At 43.4% G+C, this 19,099-nt stretch overlaps 1 long non-coding RNA gene and 1 pseudogene across 4 annotated transcripts in view; one reads left to right on the forward strand and one right to left on the reverse strand.

Moving 5' to 3' along the window:
* Positions 1-10,038: 10,038 nt before the first annotated feature.
* Positions 10,039-10,132, reverse strand: LOC123584753 (annotated as a pseudogene).
* Positions 10,133-15,660: 5,528 nt separating this feature from the next.
* Positions 15,661-19,099, forward strand: part of LOC123582522 — a 40,528-nt gene continuing 37,089 nt past the window's right edge. For 3 of the 4 annotated variants that reach the window (XR_006704422.1, XR_006704423.1, XR_006704421.1), the window contains exons 1-2: positions 15,661-15,786; positions 16,391-16,586. This is a non-coding gene — a long non-coding RNA (uncharacterized LOC123582522). Of the gene's footprint in view, positions 15,787-16,390; positions 16,835-19,099 lie in introns of those variants that run through there. The other variant, XR_006704420.1, reaches the window with a different exon arrangement.

Here is a 19,099-nt window from a genome sequence, read left to right on the forward strand (position 1 = left end):
ACCCCAATTTTCTACTTCTGTAGATTTTTTTTTCATAACAATAAGTTTTTTTTAAAAAACAGTTGCTGGGGTTGGAGGGGGAAGATATGCAAAGTGCCAGCACCTGGTTCTGTTTGTTTAGTGGAGATGTGTTTCTATTTGTTCTTCCCTAGGGTCAAAGCTTATGCTATAATGCCATTTTCTTCTCGGATTTGCTATAAAATATAAGGTTTGGGTTGGAGTGGGGATTTTTTGTTGTTTTTTGTTTTCGCCTGAAAACAGCTGAAGACTGGGGCGCCTGGGTGGCTCAGTCAGTTAAGCGTCTGACTTCGGCTCAGGTCATGATCTCACAGTCTGTGGGTTCGAGCCCCAGTCAGGCTCTGTGCTGACAGCTCGGAGCCTGCTTCAGATTCTGTCTCCTTCTCTCTCTGCTCCCCCTCCCCCAAGCTCGTGCTCAGTCTCTCTCTTGTAAACATAAAGATTTTAAAAAATTAAAGAAATTAAAAAACCAGCTGATGACTTAAACACTGCTGATGACTAATTGGAAGCTTTAGCCCAATTCCTTGGATTTTAGAGTCCGACAGCTGAGAGGCCTTCCCTTCCGGCAGGCATAGCAACCCTAAGGGGTAGAAAGCCACAGCAATGCTGGGGACATAAATGTAGGAAGACAGAGGCCCCCCTCGCCCTGCACTGCTCTGGTCACGCACCAGGTTCCTGGGCTCCTCCTTCCTGGCTGCTGAAGGGGACCTTACAGCACCGAGGTCCCTGCTCCAGTCTGCGGGCACAAGTGCCCACTTTTCTGCCTCATCTCCTGCCTCACTCCGCCATCACCCCGTGTTCCAGCCACCCTAGACAACAGGCAGTTCCCAGCAGGACTTGGCTCTCTGCCACAGGCATGTTTTTGACCTTGGCTCACACGATGGCTCATGCCTGAAATGCCTGTGCCGGCATTTTCCCTGGCAACCCTGCCTGCTTCCCAGCTGGGCAAAAGTGAACTAGTTGCTTAACCTGCTAAACCTCTTTTCTTAGGGGATATTAATACCTTCCTCCTGGAATCGTTCTGCAGATCGGGAGAGACGGCATATAGGTGTAGCACTTAGCATGAAGAAACAGCTCAACAAATACTAACGCTTAAAAGACTCTACTAGGATTATCTAATTCCTTGCTGGACTGTAGGCTCCTTGAGAACAGGGAATGTATCTATTTATCTTTGCATCTCTAATGTCTATCATAATACATAGCAGAAGGATGGACTTGTAAATACCCGTGATTCAGAATCACATGTGGGTTTGCTTTCGCTTGCTTGCAAAATACGGATTCCTTGGCTCCAGGCCTATTGGGAACAGGGTTCTGGTTAGTGCACAGTAGCCACTGAGTCAAGACATCACCCTCTGTGATCCTTATCAGTACCCACCTCTAACATGGACAACCGATATTTGCTAAATCATATGGAAAATGCCACTAAGACACTTCAAAACAAGTCGTGTCCTACCCTGAACTGGTTTCCTAGAGCAGCAGTGACAAATTCCACAAACCGGATGACTTAGAGCAACAGAAATTTGTTCCCTCTAAGTTCTGGAGGCTAGCAGTCCAAAAAGAAGGTGTTGGTAAGGCTGTGCTCTCTCGGAAGGCTCTAAAGGAAAAGCTGTTCCGCGCCTTTCTCTTTGCCTCTGGTGTTACCAGCACTCTTTGGCATTCCTTACAGTGTAACCATGTCACTCCAATCTCCGCATCTGTAGTCATATGCTCTTCCGTCTCCTGCTTATGGGGATATGTGTGATGACAAGTGGGGTCCACCGTGACGATCCAAAATCTCCCCATCACGAGATCCTTAACTTAGTCACATCTGCAAGGGTTTTTTTGTTTGTTTTCTTGCTGTTATATTTTATTTTTTTATTTTTTTGCCAGACGAGATAACATTCACAGGTTCCGGAAATTACGATGTCTTCTGGGAGGGGCCATCATTCAGCGTACCACACACCCAAACCCTGGTAGATTAAACTGAAGTCGATCTGTAAACTTCCCATGTGATTCCAGCTGTGAAAACTACTGAGCTGAGCACCGACTACAGGTTTGTTGAATGAACGAACAAATGACTTCCTCTACTGTGCCAAATCTCTTTCACTGACTTTAGCTATAGCCCTCACAAGGAGACCTTTCTAGAATATTCCATACCTAAAAAAGGGGGGGGGGGCGTTTTTGCAGTTCCTGACTCCCAAAATACAGTGGGCCACAGATACCTCCCAGCATTTAGCTCTCCCAGGATGACCCCTCTGCTCATTTAGCTCCCTTCCTTTGCAGTGCAAGTTTCTTCCAGGGAGTGTGGGGTGGGCAGACAGCTCCCTGGGCTGCTCAGTTTCCCCCTTGCCCCAGAAACGCTTGTGCAATACAGAACAGACTCACCAGGAAAAACTCGTGACTCACCCCTAGTTTACAACTTAAGAGACTAGGACTGTTGAAACATCTTAGCCCAAGGCCACTATGGGACTCCTGACTCCAGGCACATCATCACAGGAGGCAACCCAAGAGGAGCAACATCCTTCTTGGGGCTTCTCCCAGCGGGGCTTCTGCTGTAGGATAACACACTGTGCTGATAAATGTTTAACAAACAGTTCCCCAGGGGCAAAAGCCTTGGATTTGTAGCTTTACCTATTCCTGAGACATAAACAGTCCCATCATGCCAATTACAAGCTGCCAACATGATGTCACCAAGAGACAAGCACCTTCTCACCAGCCAACTCCCAGCCACTGACCTATGGAAAAACCACTCTTCTCTCAGTGAGGATTTGCAGGCCCAGGAACTGGACAGTGAAGCTTTCAGAGAATCACTACAGAGAGTCAATTTCCTAATTTCAGGGACCAAATGCTACCACTAGGAACAAGTGTTTAAAATAAACACAAATCTTTACAATCCCTACCCAACAAGAAAGTTCTAGACAGAAAACAACACTACCTCTTTATCCTGTCATCATACTTTATTTCTTCATATTTTATTATTATTATTATTTTTTTTTTTTTTAAGAATTCATCTAACATTGGGGCGCCTGGATGGTTCAGTCCGTTGGGTCGAGCATCCAGCTCAGGTCATGCTTTCATGGTTAGTGAGTTAGGGCCCAGAGCCCACTTCGGATCTTCTGTCCCCCTCTCTTTGCCACTCCCCGGCTCACTCTCTCTATCTCAAAAATAAACTTAAAAAAAATTTACCTGGGTCGCCTGGGTGGCTCAGTCGGTTAAACGTCTGACTTCGGCTCAGGTCATGATCTCACGGTCCGTGAGTTTGAGCCCCACGTCGGGGTCTGTGCTGACAGCTCAGAGCCTGGAGCCTGTTTCAGATTCTGTGTCTCCCTCTCTCTCTGACCCTCCTCCGTTCATGCTCTGTCTCTCTGTGTCTCAAAAATAAATAAACGTTAAAGAAAATTTTTTTTTAATTTATCTAACATTGACTGTGCCACACACGGTTCCAAGTGCAGTATACACCATGACTCAATTTACTCTCACAACAAGCCTATGAGGCAAGTACTTTCAAGATCTGTTTCAACACAAGCACACTGAAGCACTGCAAGGTTAAGTAAACACGCCTGAAGTCACACAGCCCTGGGGTGCCTGGGTGGCTTGGTAGGTTAAATGTCGGACTTTAGCTCAGGTCATGATCTCACGGCTTACGGGCTGGAGCCCCACGGTGGGCTCCGTGCTGACAGCTCAGAGCCTGGAGCCTGCTTTGGATCCTGTGTCTCTCCCTCTCCCTCTCTGCCCCTCCTCTGCTTGAGCACTGTCTCTCTCTCAAAAATAAACATTAAAAAAATTAAATTGAAAATTTTAAAAAGCCACACAGCCCTGAACTGTCTTTGCAATTTCCAACAAAGAGGAGCAGAATAAATGACGCTCTCCCAACCCAGGAACTTCTATGTTTTAGATACTGATCTGCGTAAAAATAAGCAGCATTATTTATAATTATTATGTAATTGTAAACTGAACCTAATAAACACATAAATACACCAATAAAATTTTTCACAATGATCAGTCTTGGATATAAGAGCACTTTGCCTTTTCTCATTCATCTTCAGTAAAGGGGCTCAAATCTCTTTGCAATTATCAATTAATTCTATATCAATATTCCTCAGAGGCTACACATTACATTTATGGTCTGTTTTATGGTCATTTTACTGCCGTGATTAGTAATGAAAACGAGAACAACGTTACGCAACATATAACATGTCATGTAGAAAACAATTAGGCACGATCATTGTTTGAAGGTTTAAAACAGAAAGTTTTAAAGTTTCTAAGTTTCTAAGAAATTAGTATTTCATTATTAATAACAAGACCTCAAATGTATACAGCATTTTACGTTTAAAAGTTTTTCATGTGTAGTCAATAGGGCACATGGAATATAACCTGCAGCCAGTCAGACCTGAATTCAAATTCTGGTTTCTGCTCTTAATACTATTCTGAGGATAATTCTTAACTGTTGATTTTATTCAGAATAGGTCTGATTTATATGATTGAAATGCAAAAGCTACAAAGATTTACAGAAAAATGTTCCCAACTCAGTATCCCCGCCCAGCAACCTACCTCCTTTCCTTGGAGGTAAAAAAAAAAAAAAAAAAAAAATCACTTTTGATATCCTTCCAGGGATATTTTACGCATATATGTTACAAGCAAACGGTACACATCAATCTTGTGCCATTTTATACCAATGTTAGCATTCTACACTCATGGAAAGTCTGAGCTAGTTTCCTCTCTCGTAAAAGGGCGGTAGGAAAGATTCTATCAGAGACTTACGAAAATACCTAGCCATAGTGTGGCCTGGAGTCAGCCCTCAACAGAGTTTTCCTTCCCCTACCCTTAAAATGCCTGGGAGTTCAGGGGTCTTTAGCGTGCCTCACACTCGATGCTTGTTAATCACAGACTGTCTCCTGCCTCCCCCACTTTCCAATTTAGGAAGTCTGGCGGAGGCCCCAGCAAGCCCCCAGTTTCCAATTTAGGAAGTCTGGCGGAGGCCCCGGCAAGTGCATCTCTAACCAACTCCTGATGCTGCAGTAGCTGCTGGTCACAGGGTCCCTTGGGAGCCTCCTGGCGGAGCGGGAACTCGGATGCTTGTGATTACAACTACAGGTTGCGCCACTGGCGCAAGTCATTCTCTCACCTTCAGTGTTTTTCTTAATAAATGGAACACCTCCCATCGCAAAGGCTGCTTGCAGATTACGCCAAGATGCACCACATGCACGGCCTCGATCTTAACACACGCTATTGAAAGGAAGCGCGAGAGACGTGGGGAGGGCAGGGGACCTCCTGGGACACGGGAGCCGGAGCCCCCACCGCGGGGACAAACAGGGTCTGGAACACACACATCTGAACATCGGGGTGGGGGCTCCTGCTTCAAAGCCTTCAGGTACACCGAGCACCGCGTACCCAAACCCCTCCATGCAACTGTACAGCGCTTACGGTTCAAACTGCGTGCAAGGATGCAAGTGACCCCGGTTGAACCCAAGCGCAACGTGGCCGCACAGGCGCCGGCGCCGCCGGCAGCCCCGCCCACACGCGCCCCGCTGCGCTCGGGACTGGTCGCGCGCGCGGACGTGCGGCCGGCGAGGGAGGCAATGGCGGCGGGGGCGGGCGGGGCCCGGAGCGGCCGCCCGCCAGGGGGCAGTCGCGCGTCTGCGGGCCGCGGCCGGCTGGAACCGGCCTGGCCGGAAGTGGGGCGGCACCTTGGCTTCCGCAGCGACGTGCCACGTGCGCGGCCGGGAGGAACTGGAAAAAACAACAAGATGGCGGCGGCGTGGGGGCGGGGCCCACCGGGCGCCCCTGAGCTGTCAGGTCCCTTAAAGGGCATTGGCGTTCGTGGAACAGAGCAGACGTGTGGAGTAGGGCGCGGAGAAGCGTTCTGTCCCTTTGTCCGGCTGCGTCGGCTGTGTCTGTTCTGCACTGGGGGACGAGCAGCCGCGCTAGGCTGTCAGGCCCGGCCCTCCCCGCAAGGTCACTGCGGCGCATTCGCTTGCAGTCGCCGACCTGCTTCGCAGTCACAGTCCCGGTTGTTTTTTGTGGGTGTTTTGGCTTTTTGCTTTGGGCTTGTTGGGCTTTTTTTTTTTTTTTCTTTTTTTTTTTGGCCCTGCGTTTGCTGCTCTCTACAAACTAGGACAGCAGAAACGCCTTTCTCGGGGCGTTTTCTTCCTGAGGGCGAGGTTAGGGGCGGCAGATCCAGCTGGACGAGTCCTAGTTGGCTCGAAATGCAGTCCCTCCTCTCTTTCCTGCAGTTTTGATTGCCCGTTTCCTGCCTTTGTTCAGAGTTAGAACTGCCTCCCTCCTGTTGGGGGGGCGGGGGGACCCTCAGGAATCTAGGCTTTAAAGTGGCCTCCCCGCCCTGTCCCAGTGTGGTATGAATGAGTGTGCCCAGTGTGTACGTGGGAGCTGCCCTGCACCCCGAATCTGTGGCAGAAGCCGAAGCCCTGTTGTTCTCTATCATCCACCTTGGTCATGTTTTCAGAAAGAAATGTAGATGTGGGTGGTTGTGTATTACTGCAGGAAATAAAGAAGGCGAAGTCGCTTAGTTCTTGGCTTTTAGAGAAAAGCCTGCAGCTTCCCCTTGTGCGTGGATCTGGAGCTGGAAGACCGAGCCATTCAGCCTCTTTCTGGACAGTTGCCCCGGCTCGATATTCCTTCCTCGTCGTTTTATTTTACATGAGATTGAGACGCAAAAGAGCCAGTGTGGGTAAAAATAGTTAACACAAGACATGCTGCTTGTGATGGTATATTTAGAATAAAGGAGACGTTTGTCCTTAGTTTTATTTACAAATTTATCCCCTTATTTGCGTTTAGATGCTCTCATTCTTGGAAATTTGTGAGATCATTTAGTAAGTCTGTGAAATATTGTGACGGTTTGGCGGGTGCCGGGTTGATAAATTTGTCCTCTTGCTTTGAGATGCTCATTCTTGGTAATTTGTGAGGTCATTTAGCCAGTCTCCGAAATGAGACTGTTTGGGGGAGGAGGGCGGGGTTGTTTGTTTTTAAATAATAAAACTTGCCTCCCAAAGGTTGGGGAGGTTTAATTAGTAAAAATTTCTGAATGTACGAAGGGCTTGAATGAGGGCACGCTACAGTGACAAAGCTCAGGAAAGACATTACTTTGTTTATGAAGGAGCCCTTACGGTTTTCTCGGTCTTGTGGGGTTTTTAACACTTATGCTGTGACCAAAACTGCGTCGCTATTAAGTGACAGACTAGAAACGGCATAATGTGGTCAAGAGGGGAAAAAGAAAGCTCGAGGCCTTTATCTTAAGGCTTAAGTGCAGATTTCTGACCCCAGCAAAGGTTTGAAAGAATTTCCCTTCATTTCCTGCTTTTTGTATCCATGCCTTACAAGGTTTCAATGCAGACGCGGCCATCATTTTGCAAAAAAGGGCTGGACTGTTTCCAAAGGATTCTTTCACCTGAAGGGGTAAGGACCCTCTCTCCCTTCAGCCTGGGAAAAGAATGCAAGCATGTGGTCAAAAGGGGCCTGCCCCATTTAGTCTTTGTATTTTGCAGTGATTACCCCCATTTTGTCTCCTTTTGTACACACGATTCAGATCTTGGGCAACTTTTTTCTGCAAAAAGCACTGAGCACAAGAATTAGTATCCTCAGGACTTAAGTTGTTTGCCTCCAAGAATTTCATTAGCACTGCCCTCCTGTTAAAAGGAGAAAAATGGACTTTAAATTTTAGAATGAAATGTTATAGCAAATTTGATTTTTTTTAACAAAAAAAAAAATTAGAAGAAAACTAAAAGAATCTGTACTCCAATAATTCAGAGATACTTATTCAAGATACTTAAGTATCAAGAGATACTTAAACTTATTTTAAGTTTGTTTTCGGGGGATTATGTTGTGTGTACAATTTGGTACCTTTTAAATATATGTTGCTTTAGTTTATATTACTAAAACAAATTATGCTCAATAGAAAACAGGAAAAGTACAGAAAAATACAAAGAAAATCACCCAGAATGCCACTATCAAAGTATAACCACTGTTAAACAAATGGTTTGTCTTAAAGTAATACCATCCCTAGTTTTGCAACTCGTGGATTGTATTTAGCCACGTATAATGTACATTTTCTTAGGTCGAATTAGAATGTTAATGATTTTTAGAGCCTGTGTAATATTCTATCAAATGAATTAACCATTAACTGCTTACTATTGAACACCGAATTTGTTTGCCAATTTTTGCTCTTGTAAGTAGTATTGAAACAAATACTTATGTACAAAAAGCTTTTCACATTTTGAGAAATAAGGTTTACAATGAATCTGAGCTTTTAAGATTAGTTGGTACATATTGCCTCCCCAAACTATGGAGTTAATAGCATTCCATCTTGAGCCTTCTAATTACTGTGCATCAGCCTGCCACCTAAGGTCAAATCCCATCTCTTGTGCTTTCATTGCTCTCTTCTTAATTTATTTGTTTTGATTATAAATCATTTATTCTTGGCACATTGTTTTTGATATGGATGCATGTCAAATATGTACCAGACGTGAGTGTTTAGGTTAAACATTTAAAAGGCATCCTTTCACTGTTAAAAATACAGAGACCTCTTTTTCTTGGAACTACTTCATTTCTGTGTATAAATGTGACACAAAAAGAAATTAATTGCTGAAGTTTTCTTTCCAGTGTGAGGCAGGTATATCAACTTTGTAGTTCTTGTTATAGAATAAATGAACTAAGGGAATATGAGGTTTTAGTTTAAAGGCCTCTAACCATCATATATCATTTTATTGTTTCCAGTGGTTTTGTTGTGGCTATACTGCTAGACCTTTAACCATGGGGACAGGAAAAACAACTCTGTTGGAAGCAAAGTGACCAAGCCCAGTAGTTCTAAGGTTTCTGTAGATCACTGCGATGATACTGGGATACTCCTTACCAGGAAACCATTCTGGGGGTGCTTGGGTGGCTCAGTTGGTTAAGCGTCCAACTCTTGATTCTGGCTCAGGTCATGATCTCACGGTTCCTGAGAGCCCCATGTCGGGCTCTGTGGGCCGAGTGTGGCGCCTACTTGGGATTCTCTCTCCGTCTCTCTCTGCCTCTTCCCCACGTGCATGTGCACACCCTCTCTCTCAAAATAAATAAACTTTATAAAAAAATAAAAGGAAACTATTCTGTGTAGACCATTCTTCCAAAATTAACCTGTTTGCCACATCCTTCTCTCTAAAAATCCTTTAGAGAATACTGAGAAGTAAAAAGGAATTAGACAAATGTATGCATAAAGGATACATATCAATCAGCAGCCATTCTGTGATCATCTCAGAATTATCTCAGAGAATGTGACGCTCTTTCCTGGGGCAATATCGGTTCTATTCATCCCTATACTTTAAACAACCCTAGTCTCAAAAAATAAATTAATTAACCCTAGTCTCTCCTTAAATGAAATCCTAATTACTAAACTTGAAATAAGATCCATTGCCCTAGAATAAGTTTGTTAAGAATATTCAAACATTTGAGACTTGAAGAGCTACCATACATGGCAATCATTATTGTTCTAGAAGTCTTCCTTTTGGTGACAGTACCCCAGTGCAGAGGCTTATCTCTACTTAAGGACTATCGTTTTTGAGACCAGCTACTCAATAGTCTGATTCTGCAGACAAACAGCAATAAACATGTGAAGATTTTTTTTTTTTGGTTCTACCAGCACTATGTATCTGAAATTAAAACCTGTTGTAAGAGAATCCTTCACTCCAATCCTTTAAAAAACAGCTCTAGATTTTTTTCATTTTATCATTTGTGTTTCATAGATGATACCCAAGACAGCAAATGGATGAATATTTTACATTTTAGTTCTTTTAAGGGACCATGGACTTTGAGCAGCTTTTGAGAGCTCTATAGCTCTTAGAAACCTGTCTCCTTGGGGTGCCTGGGTGGCACAGTCGGTTAAGCGTCCGACTTCAGCCAGGTCACGATCTCGTGGTCCGTGAGTTCAAGCCCCGCATCAGGCTCTGGGCTGATGGCTCAGAACCTGGAGCCTGTTTCCGATTCTGTGTCTCCCTCTCTCTCTGCCCCTCCCCCGTTCATGCTCTGTCTCTCTCTGTCCCAAAAATAAATAAACGTTGAAAAAAAAATTTTTTTTAAAAAAAGAAACCTGTCTCCTTGGGATTGAAGTTTACACTTGATCTTAGCCAAAAGGCCGAGAAGCGATGGAACTGAAGTTTAAAATCTGCTACTGATATAAACGAAGAAGGGGGCTGGGAGTAGGAAGAAGGAGGAGAAGGAGAATAAATATATTTTTGTAATACTTAAAGTTATTGAATATTCTTTAATCTTGAAAACATCCAGATTTCACTCTCAGGTACAGTTAGTGGTCAGCAATGAAAGGCAGAGGTCTCATAAACTAGCCCCTCAAGTCAGCCCTGCCAGAAATAATAGAGGGAATCTAGGTTGTCTCTTGTCCTAGACTTTAGGCCCTAAAGTCTACACTGCTGTACTGGCAAGTTGTGGGCACGTTCCACCAGAGACAGGGCTTTGTTAATGCATTATTACCTTCTAGTCTCCCCAAATCTCCTCTCCCCCATATCAGATAGCTCTAAAGTTCTCATTCTTTCAAGGCTCCATGGAGCAGTGGTTAATGGCTTAGCTGGATTTGGGTTCTAGTTCTGTGGAATTTACAAACTGTGACCTTGAGCAGGGTAACATCTCTGAGCCTCAGCTTCCATCCCTGTAAATTGGAGCTCTCTATTTCTTTGTGGTGAGAAGTAAATGATGGGCAGTACATAGCGCTTAGCACAGTGCCTGGCACAAATAAGCTCTTAGCAGAAGGCACTGATTATTAATCCTTCTACTTTAACCCACCTCCTACCTGCACTCTGTTCCTCATTCTCCTTTGACCAATTGCTTCCTAACCAGTCTGCAGCCGTCCTGCCTAGTGCCCTGAGCAGCTTGCTGTCCTTTGTGTCACTCTTTATTATTTTTTTTTTAATTTTTTTTTTCAACGTTTATTTATTTTTGGGACAGAGAGAGACAGAGCATGAACAGGGGAGGGGCAGAGAGAGAGGGAGACACAGAATCGGAAACAGGCTCCAGGCTCTGAGCCATCAGCCCAGAGCCCGACGCGGGCCTCAAACTCACGGACCGCGAGATCGTGACCTGGCTAAAGTCGGACGCTTAACAGACTGCGCCACCCAGGCGCCCCTGTGTCACTCTTTAAATATGCCCTTAGCTCTTTTATCTGCCTGGCAAACTCCTACTCATTCATCAAAACTCAAACCTTAATATCGTGAGGATGAAAGTATAAATCAATGTAACTCCTTAGAAGGGCAATTTTTATAAAAACCGCCAACATTTAAATGCATCAACCTGTGGATCCAGGAATTCTATTTCTAGGAATACATCCAAAGGTAGCCTCACACATGTGGAAAAAAAAAAAAAAGAATATATAAAAATACTATCTGTGATAGCAAAACAAAATATTGTAAAATCCTACATGTCCTGTAGACCACTGGTATAAAAATTATGATTTATCCCTATGATGAAATACAGGGCTATAAAAAAGAAGTGAGTAGATCCACAAGTACTGATTTCCAAAATATATTGTTACATTTAAAAAAATCGAGATATAAAAAGCTGAGTAGAAGACACCTCCACTTGTCTAAAAAGAAGAGAGAGGGCTGATATATTTACATTACATTTATATTAATGTAATAGTGGTTGTTGCCTCTGATGGGCAGTCAAGGGTCTGGGTGAGGAAAGATTTTCTTTTCACTGTATATTTTCTTTTGTTCCATTGGGAAAATGACTATTTCTATAAAATATTACATTTTCTTTAAATTAAAAAAATACCTTAATTCCAAGCATCTGTTCTTTTGGGAAGCCTTGGCTGGCCCACTCCCTCCCTTCCCAGCCAATTTCTCCTTCCTTCCTACTTCCTGATTTGCCCAGGTGTTTTGAATGTAGTTCACCCCATTGTATTGAACGTAACTGCCTAAGAGACTGGATTCCCTAGAAAACCAAGAGCATGTAGAAGGTAGGATTGATATTGTATTCATTTTTTTAAGTTTATTTATTTATTTTGAGAGAGAGTGAGAGGGAAAGAGAGAGAATCCCAAGCAGGCTCTGCACTGTCAGCACAGAGCCTGATGTGAGGCTTGAACTCACGAACAGAGAGATCACGACCTAAGCTGAAGTCAGATGCTTAACCGACTGAGCCACCCAGGCACCACAATATTGTATTCATTTTTAGGTTCCAAAGATCCAGGCCCAGATGATACACATGCACACACACTTTTTTTTTTTTTTTTTTTTTTTGGAGTGAATTGAAAAAGTCTAGCAATGGGTCTCTCCCACCACTGTCCTGATCCTATTCTGGTTGTCCAAAGGAGAGTTTGAGCTCTTGTAGACTCACCTTAATAATCTGGCCCCGCCCTATATTATCAGATTTTCCCAGCAAACCCTCTCCGTAGCTCCAGCTACACCTGATTCTCACGGTTTTTTCCATTGTTGGTTTGTCCTGTTGTGTTTGATTTTTTTTTTTAATCCAGTCTCTTCACACTTCTTGCCTTTGCACAAGCAGATTCCTCTACTAATGTCCTTTCCTACTTTCCTGGCTCAGTCTCTTTCAAAGTCCCTTCCTCTTTTGGGTTGGTGATACAGTGGTGAGCCCAGCCATCTTCCAAAAGCATTTCCCCTTTAAAACCTGGCTGTTTTTCCTCTGCCTTAGTCAGACAAACTTGATGTTCCCATGGCTATCTATCAAACTTGTGATCACTAGTCATTGACTGCAATTATCAGTTCCCATGTTAGTTCACTTGACAAAAATAAGGACTCTTCGAAGACAGGGATTTTTACTTTTGCTTATCTTACTGGTCCTGGAATTTATGCCTGATGCACCGAAGGACTCAATAAATAATTGTTGCATGAATGGATGAATGAACAAGGTAATAGTAAGTGCTCATGATATTTTCATGGGCTGCATGTGATAGCCATCTGTTACTTATTTGTGGTAACATAGTTGTATGCTGTGTGTCATATTTCACACCTCAGCCTGGCATTTTGAACCGGGAGCTTTCAGTGGTCGTTACCACTCTAGTGCAGATGGAGAAACCTAATTAAATGTGTCCTTTTTAGGTCCCTTAAAGTAGGATTTCCAGGGGCACCTGGGTGGCTCAGTCAGTTAAGCATCCAACTCTTGCTTTTCGGCTCAGGTTATGATCTCACGGTTTAGTGAGTTTGAGCCCCACATCGGGCTCTGTGCTGACAGTGTGGAGTTTGCTTGGGATTCTCTCTTTCTCTGCCTCTCCCCCACTCACGCTCTCTCTCTCAAAATAAATAAATAAATTTTTAAAAAAGTAAGATTGCCAGATTTAACAAATAAAAATGCAAGTTGCCCAGTTAAATTTTAATTTTCAGGAAACAATAGTTTTAGCGTAATTATGTCCCCAATATTACTTCTACTAAAAAAAAATTATTCATTGTTTATCAGAAATCCAAATGTGACTGGATATTCTGTATTTTATCTGGCAACCCTACCACAAAGGCCGAATTCCCAAACCCTGTCTTCCTGTGTTCAGACCCGGTTGATTCTTCTTTGAGGATTGTGTGAACTATGCAGTCTTACCATCTTTGTTAAATAAACAACCCACATCTCCCAACTTGGCTTACTCATTTTTTTTTTTTTTTACATATTTAAAAACTTTGCTTCCTTCCAAAACTCCTTCATTTTAAACCATCAGAGTTAGATTCTAATTTATAGTAATTTAGACTCTTAGCCACTTAATCGCAGAATTGGATCTGAGAGGGAAAATCCACGTGACTCTTTCCATTTGAACTTTCCATCTCGAAACGGAGATTATGTCCCAGCACAGCAGGCTGCCCACAGGAGGCATCAGGGCTGCCCTCCGAGGTTAGAAACCTTCATCAACCTCCTCCAAAAGCTGTTCAGGTTGTAAAACGCCACTTCGCTGTGGAGGAAGGGTAGAAGCCACACTACCAAGCACTAGCACCTTCACTGGCCAGCTCAGCAGCCGTGAAGTATTATTACAGACCAGGCTTTCCACGGCAAGACTCCGTAAAGAGTTAGAAAAAGCATCTCATCTGACATGGGCATTTTCAGATTTCAGTCTCTTAGCCCTGGTAAATCTCGTAGGCCAAAAATGTAGACACTAGCAGCGCCTGCACATATTTTTGTTTCAAAGGAACATTTCCCCTGACATTAAAGCACATTCCCCTACAGCTTAGGAGCGACTGACAACTCTACACCACACACCTTTTTGTTACATGTAATTAGCTTTCCCTGTGGTTCTACAAAGTAAGATAATGTCACAAGTGTCCTCTCTTCTTTAACATCCCAACTTGAAACTTACAGGCTAAACGTTGTCCTACGCGTCTAAACTCGTGCAAAAAAAAAAAAAAAAAAAAGAAAAAAAAAGAAAAAAAATGCTTAGTGCTCAAATATCACAGCTGTGAGTTCTGAAAAAAAACATAAACGTCCATCAAATTACTAAGAAGTGGTGATTGAAATGTGACAGAATTTACATTAGGAGGGGAAAAGGGGACATTTTAAAAAGGGCTTGGGGTGGCGACATAATGTGACTTAATAAGGCAAAAAAGCATAAGGAAAATGGCTCAGTCCTGGAGTGGAAAATCCATTTGCCAGGGCCACGATAAGCCTGGAACATCACCTTCACATTTCGCAAGGATCCATTCTGACACAGTCAGAGTCCGGGTACAGGAGTGAATGGGTATGCCTGATAGCAGTATACAAAGGAAAAGACAACTACTACCCAGCAAACCAACAGAGTAGGAACAGAATGAGGGACCATCTTTCATATTTTAAAACGGATTGAACAGAGATTCAATACGTCAAGAGCTTTACTTGGGGAAGGCCAATATTTCTTTTTCACCCCGATGTTTCCAGGATGGCTTCTAGTAAATATAGCTTGGTAAGGGGAATAAATTTAGAGCCACGGAGCGTAGTAGAATATATCCTAGATGTTTACGTTGCAAAAACCAGGAGAATTAGGTTATTTATTTGTTCTTTCAGAGAAGTAAGACAGCAATAAACCTATCCCTTAACTTGTACATCATAAGAGTTTCGAACATGAAGAAAGTTCTTTGACAACTAAGAACCAGGAAAAATCTCATAGATTATTTATTCTACCGCAAAAACTGATCTATAAAGAGGATAAATTTTTGATGCACGTTGAACCCATCCTGTTGCCTCTTAAACAAGTTTATCTTGTTTTTTGTAAGGTTTAGTGTGTTCTAATCTGTCAATCCATCTGTCAAAAATAGGTTTACTTTGCTTCAGAGCCGAATCATTTTTAAACTTGTTGCATAGCCTATGTAACTTTTTCCCTAAAGTTGTTCCTTTCTTCCCGTTCTCGTGTGTTTAGTGGCTCTCTTTGCACCAGAGCCGATATTTCAGGTGTTTGGGGTTTTCCCCCCTTTTCCTGGTTATATGGAAGCTTATTCATTTCGATATTATTTGCCTAATTATAAATTTAGTCCTATAGACCGCGAAATGAATTTATTTCCTCTAGGAAGATAAAATGGAGACTCCACATCTTAGCTTACAAGGGCCACTAGCGCAGGGGCTTCGGGTACGAAATGAGCTGGTGCCTTTAAGAGCAGCCGCGGTAATTTTCCACGGCCGGGACAGCCCCGCCCACGCGGCAGGGGGCAGGGTGCGACGGAGTGCGGCTGCGCGGCGCAACGCGCGCCTCCCGTTGCCAGGATACCGCCTCCTCTACCCCCGGCCCCCAAAACCCTTTTGTTTCCAAGATGGCCTCCGAGTTCTGTTTTAATACGCACGGAACAAAGCCAATTGAACACCCTTAAGCTTAGGGGAAAGCGAGAATTGTATGCCTGGCCTTAAGAGTGTTTGTTGTCAATTTTTATTTACAATTAGAACTTTACAAAAGTCCTCTCTGTTGAGGTTGTCTGGATGGGAGAAAAATCGGGGATCGCCTCAGGGTGTGTGAGCCGTGGTCTCCTAGTCTTATGGCTTCAAAGTTGGGGATACGTTCGTTTCTTTTGATAAGAATTCTGTTTTTTCCTGTTACACTAGCTGAGGAAGAAGTGTTTTCTAATTTAAACCGGTCTATGACGCCCCATGTTAAAGACCATATAATTAAGTGGAGCTCAATCACGGTAATTCCCCCTGGCCGTATCCGCTCTCCTTTAAGAATACCTGTTGATTTTTCTGTTTTTCTTTTTCCTGAAAGGTTAGGTTAAACCCAGATTAATCTCATGGTAACATTATCATTATTCTAAGATGGTAAATACCTCTGGGGATAGGAATTATGTTTTATTCATCTTTACGTCCCAGAGGCGTTTCTGTCTATAACAAATCTTGGAATAATGTTGCTAAATAATCCTAATTAATTTTTGAGGTTTTTTTACTAGCCAAGCACTGTGCTAAGAGGCGCGTACTATGAGATAGCTTTTCTCTCCTGTTTTACAGGTAGGGAAACGAAGGCACCAGGAGGTCGAGTAGTTGCCGGAAGCATCGCAGCTAGTAAATGAGGGAAACGGAGTCCAGCCCAGGCAGCCTAAGGAGAGCCTGCGCCAGGCTGCCGCTGTGCCACATACTGCCTCCGAAAACACAGCAGGGAGTCCATGATGTCTTCTAATTGCAGCACTTTTGGGGGGACGAGCGTGTAAGTCTCTTTCCCTGAAATAATGTTCCTCTTTGTTGTGAATAGACTTTTCACACTTGTATCAGTCAGGGCATTTAGACGCTTACCAGACCCCGAGCTGGAAGACACAAATTCAACTAACCTTGGTGGCAGGTGTTGGGCAAATAAAATTAAAAACAAAATCTTCTGCCAACACGAAGAAATCTTTGCACAAGTAGAAGAGAAAGACAACAGTTTCATCATTGAATAAAGAAAGCATTAAAACGAAATAGGATGTGCATCACATCAATCCATTGAGAGATTGGAAGGACAGAAAGAAATTTCACCCTTTTGCACAGCTAAGGAGATACACCCTATCACATACCCGTTCTCAGAATAACTAGTTTTAAGTAAGAGGACTTGGCACCATTTGTCATACAGAGTTCATCTTGAACTCACCTTGGCAATTGGTAGCTGGAAATTGGTATTAGCTAATTAGCATTATCCAAAGGAAAAAGTAAACTTACACCTTTATCACAGGAGGTAGGTTTGTAACTTGGAACGGGGAACCTGAGTTAGACTCCTACCCTCCTACAGAAATAGGGATGCTCTCTTCCTTGGTGATTACATTTCAAAGAGATGGCTCCCAGGTCATTCCCGGGTTGTAAAAAGGGCAAGAGGCTTATTTAGCTTTTAAAAAGGTTTACATGCCTCTCAAAGGGGCAGAGAATTTACAATCACAAATTTTCTAAAGTAAATGTTTGACTTTAGAGACCCCCTTCTGTACTAGAGAAATTTATTTCTTTAGATTTATATTTACACGAGATACAGAGACAACTCAGGTCAGCTCTTCCAATCAAGGAGTCTACTTGGATTCAAATTTTCACCTTACCAGCCCACCTTTTCACACAGACATAATAATGAGTTAAAAAGTAGGAAGCCAGGAGAAGCATATTACCTAATGCTGAGGGCTAGGTTTTCTATTTTAATTCGAATTCTTACTTCCTGGTTACTTTGAAATTACATCTAATTTCCAGCAGATGCTGAGTGAATTTGCGTGCTGCACTAGACCATGAAAATGTGTCTAAGACCTGCCAAACAGACAACTGGCTTTCATGTACTTTTGAGTTCAGTCTTAACTCTTCTGTCATCCCTCTTCATTGCACAGCCTTGGACATGTCTGACGGGGAGGACCTCCCCCTCCCCCAACCTCTTAAGCCTCCTCTGCCCGACCTCAGCTTCTTTAACAAAAGGCTCAGGTTGCTTGTGGCCTCCGTGCCTTAGCATAGGGTGATACCTGACACTGGACCTCCTTCCTCTACGTTTCTGCTTGTGTCGCTCAACTAGCAAGACAGCTCAGCATACCTACTTTCTGGAATCATTTCCTGACCAGCCTCCCTGCCCACTAACCTGCATCTGACTTGGTCTCCCCTGGGCACACATAGACATGGGTGTCTAGTCATGTTAAATGTATTAGTCCATAAACTTCTTGAGATTGAAGATCTTTCTTTTTTTTTTTTTTAATTAAAAAATTTTTCAAGGTTTATTTCTGAGAGAGAGCAGGGGAGGGGCAGAAAGGGAGACCCAGAATCCTAAGAGGGTCCAGGCTCTGAGCTGTCAGCACAGAGCCTGACGCAGGGCTCGAACTCACAAATCATGAGATCATGACGTGAGCTGAAGTCGGATGCTTAACCAACTAAGCCACCGAGGCACCCCAAGATCCAAGATCTTTCTAAAAAAAAAAAAAAAAAAAAAAAGGCTTTGAATTCCAACACCTCACAGCAGGGTGCCTGATGCTCAAACTGGTGAATCACAGGATTCATCCAGACCACCAAACTATTTTGTTTAACTCTTTTTAAAATTAGTTTTTTAAAAATTCCAGATCACATTTTAAAATCTGGATTTACCTACAAACCAGGGTCTTTTATGTCTCTTTAAAATTAAGATGTGGCCGTCCTGGGCCTACTTCCACCAGGTACCTGGTAAAGATACTAGCCACTTTATTGATTTATCTTTTGATGTTTATTTAAGAGACAGAGAGCATGAGTGGGAGAGGGGCAGAGAGAGAGAGAGAAGAGGAGGAGGAGAGAGAGAGAGAGAGAGGGGGAGAGGTACCTGCTTCCACCAGGTACTTGGTAAAGATACTGGCCACTTTATTGATTTATCTTTTGAAGTTTGTTTATTTATTTATTTTTTTTTTTAAATTTTTTTCAACGTTTATTTATTTTTGGGACAGAGAGAGACAGAGCATGAATGGGTGAGGGGCAGAGAGAGAGGGAGACACAGAATCGGAAACAGGCTCCAGGCTCTGAGCCATCAGCCCAGAGCCTGACGCGGGGCTCGAACTCACGGACCGCGAGATCGTGACCTGGCTGAAGTCGGACACTTAACCGACTGCGCCACCCAGGCGCCCCTGAAGTTTGTTTATTTTAAGAGACAGAGACAGAGAGCATGAGTGGGAGAGGGGCAGAGGGAGAGAGGAGAGAGAGAGAGAGAGAGAGAGAGAGAGAGAGAGAGAGAGAGAATGCCAAGCAGGCTCCACGTTGTCAACGCAG

The sequence above is a fragment of the Leopardus geoffroyi genome, chromosome B3 (genome assembly GCF_018350155.1).
Source record: "Leopardus geoffroyi isolate Oge1 chromosome B3, O.geoffroyi_Oge1_pat1.0, whole genome shotgun sequence".
Taxonomy (NCBI): domain Eukaryota; kingdom Metazoa; phylum Chordata; class Mammalia; order Carnivora; family Felidae; genus Leopardus; species Leopardus geoffroyi.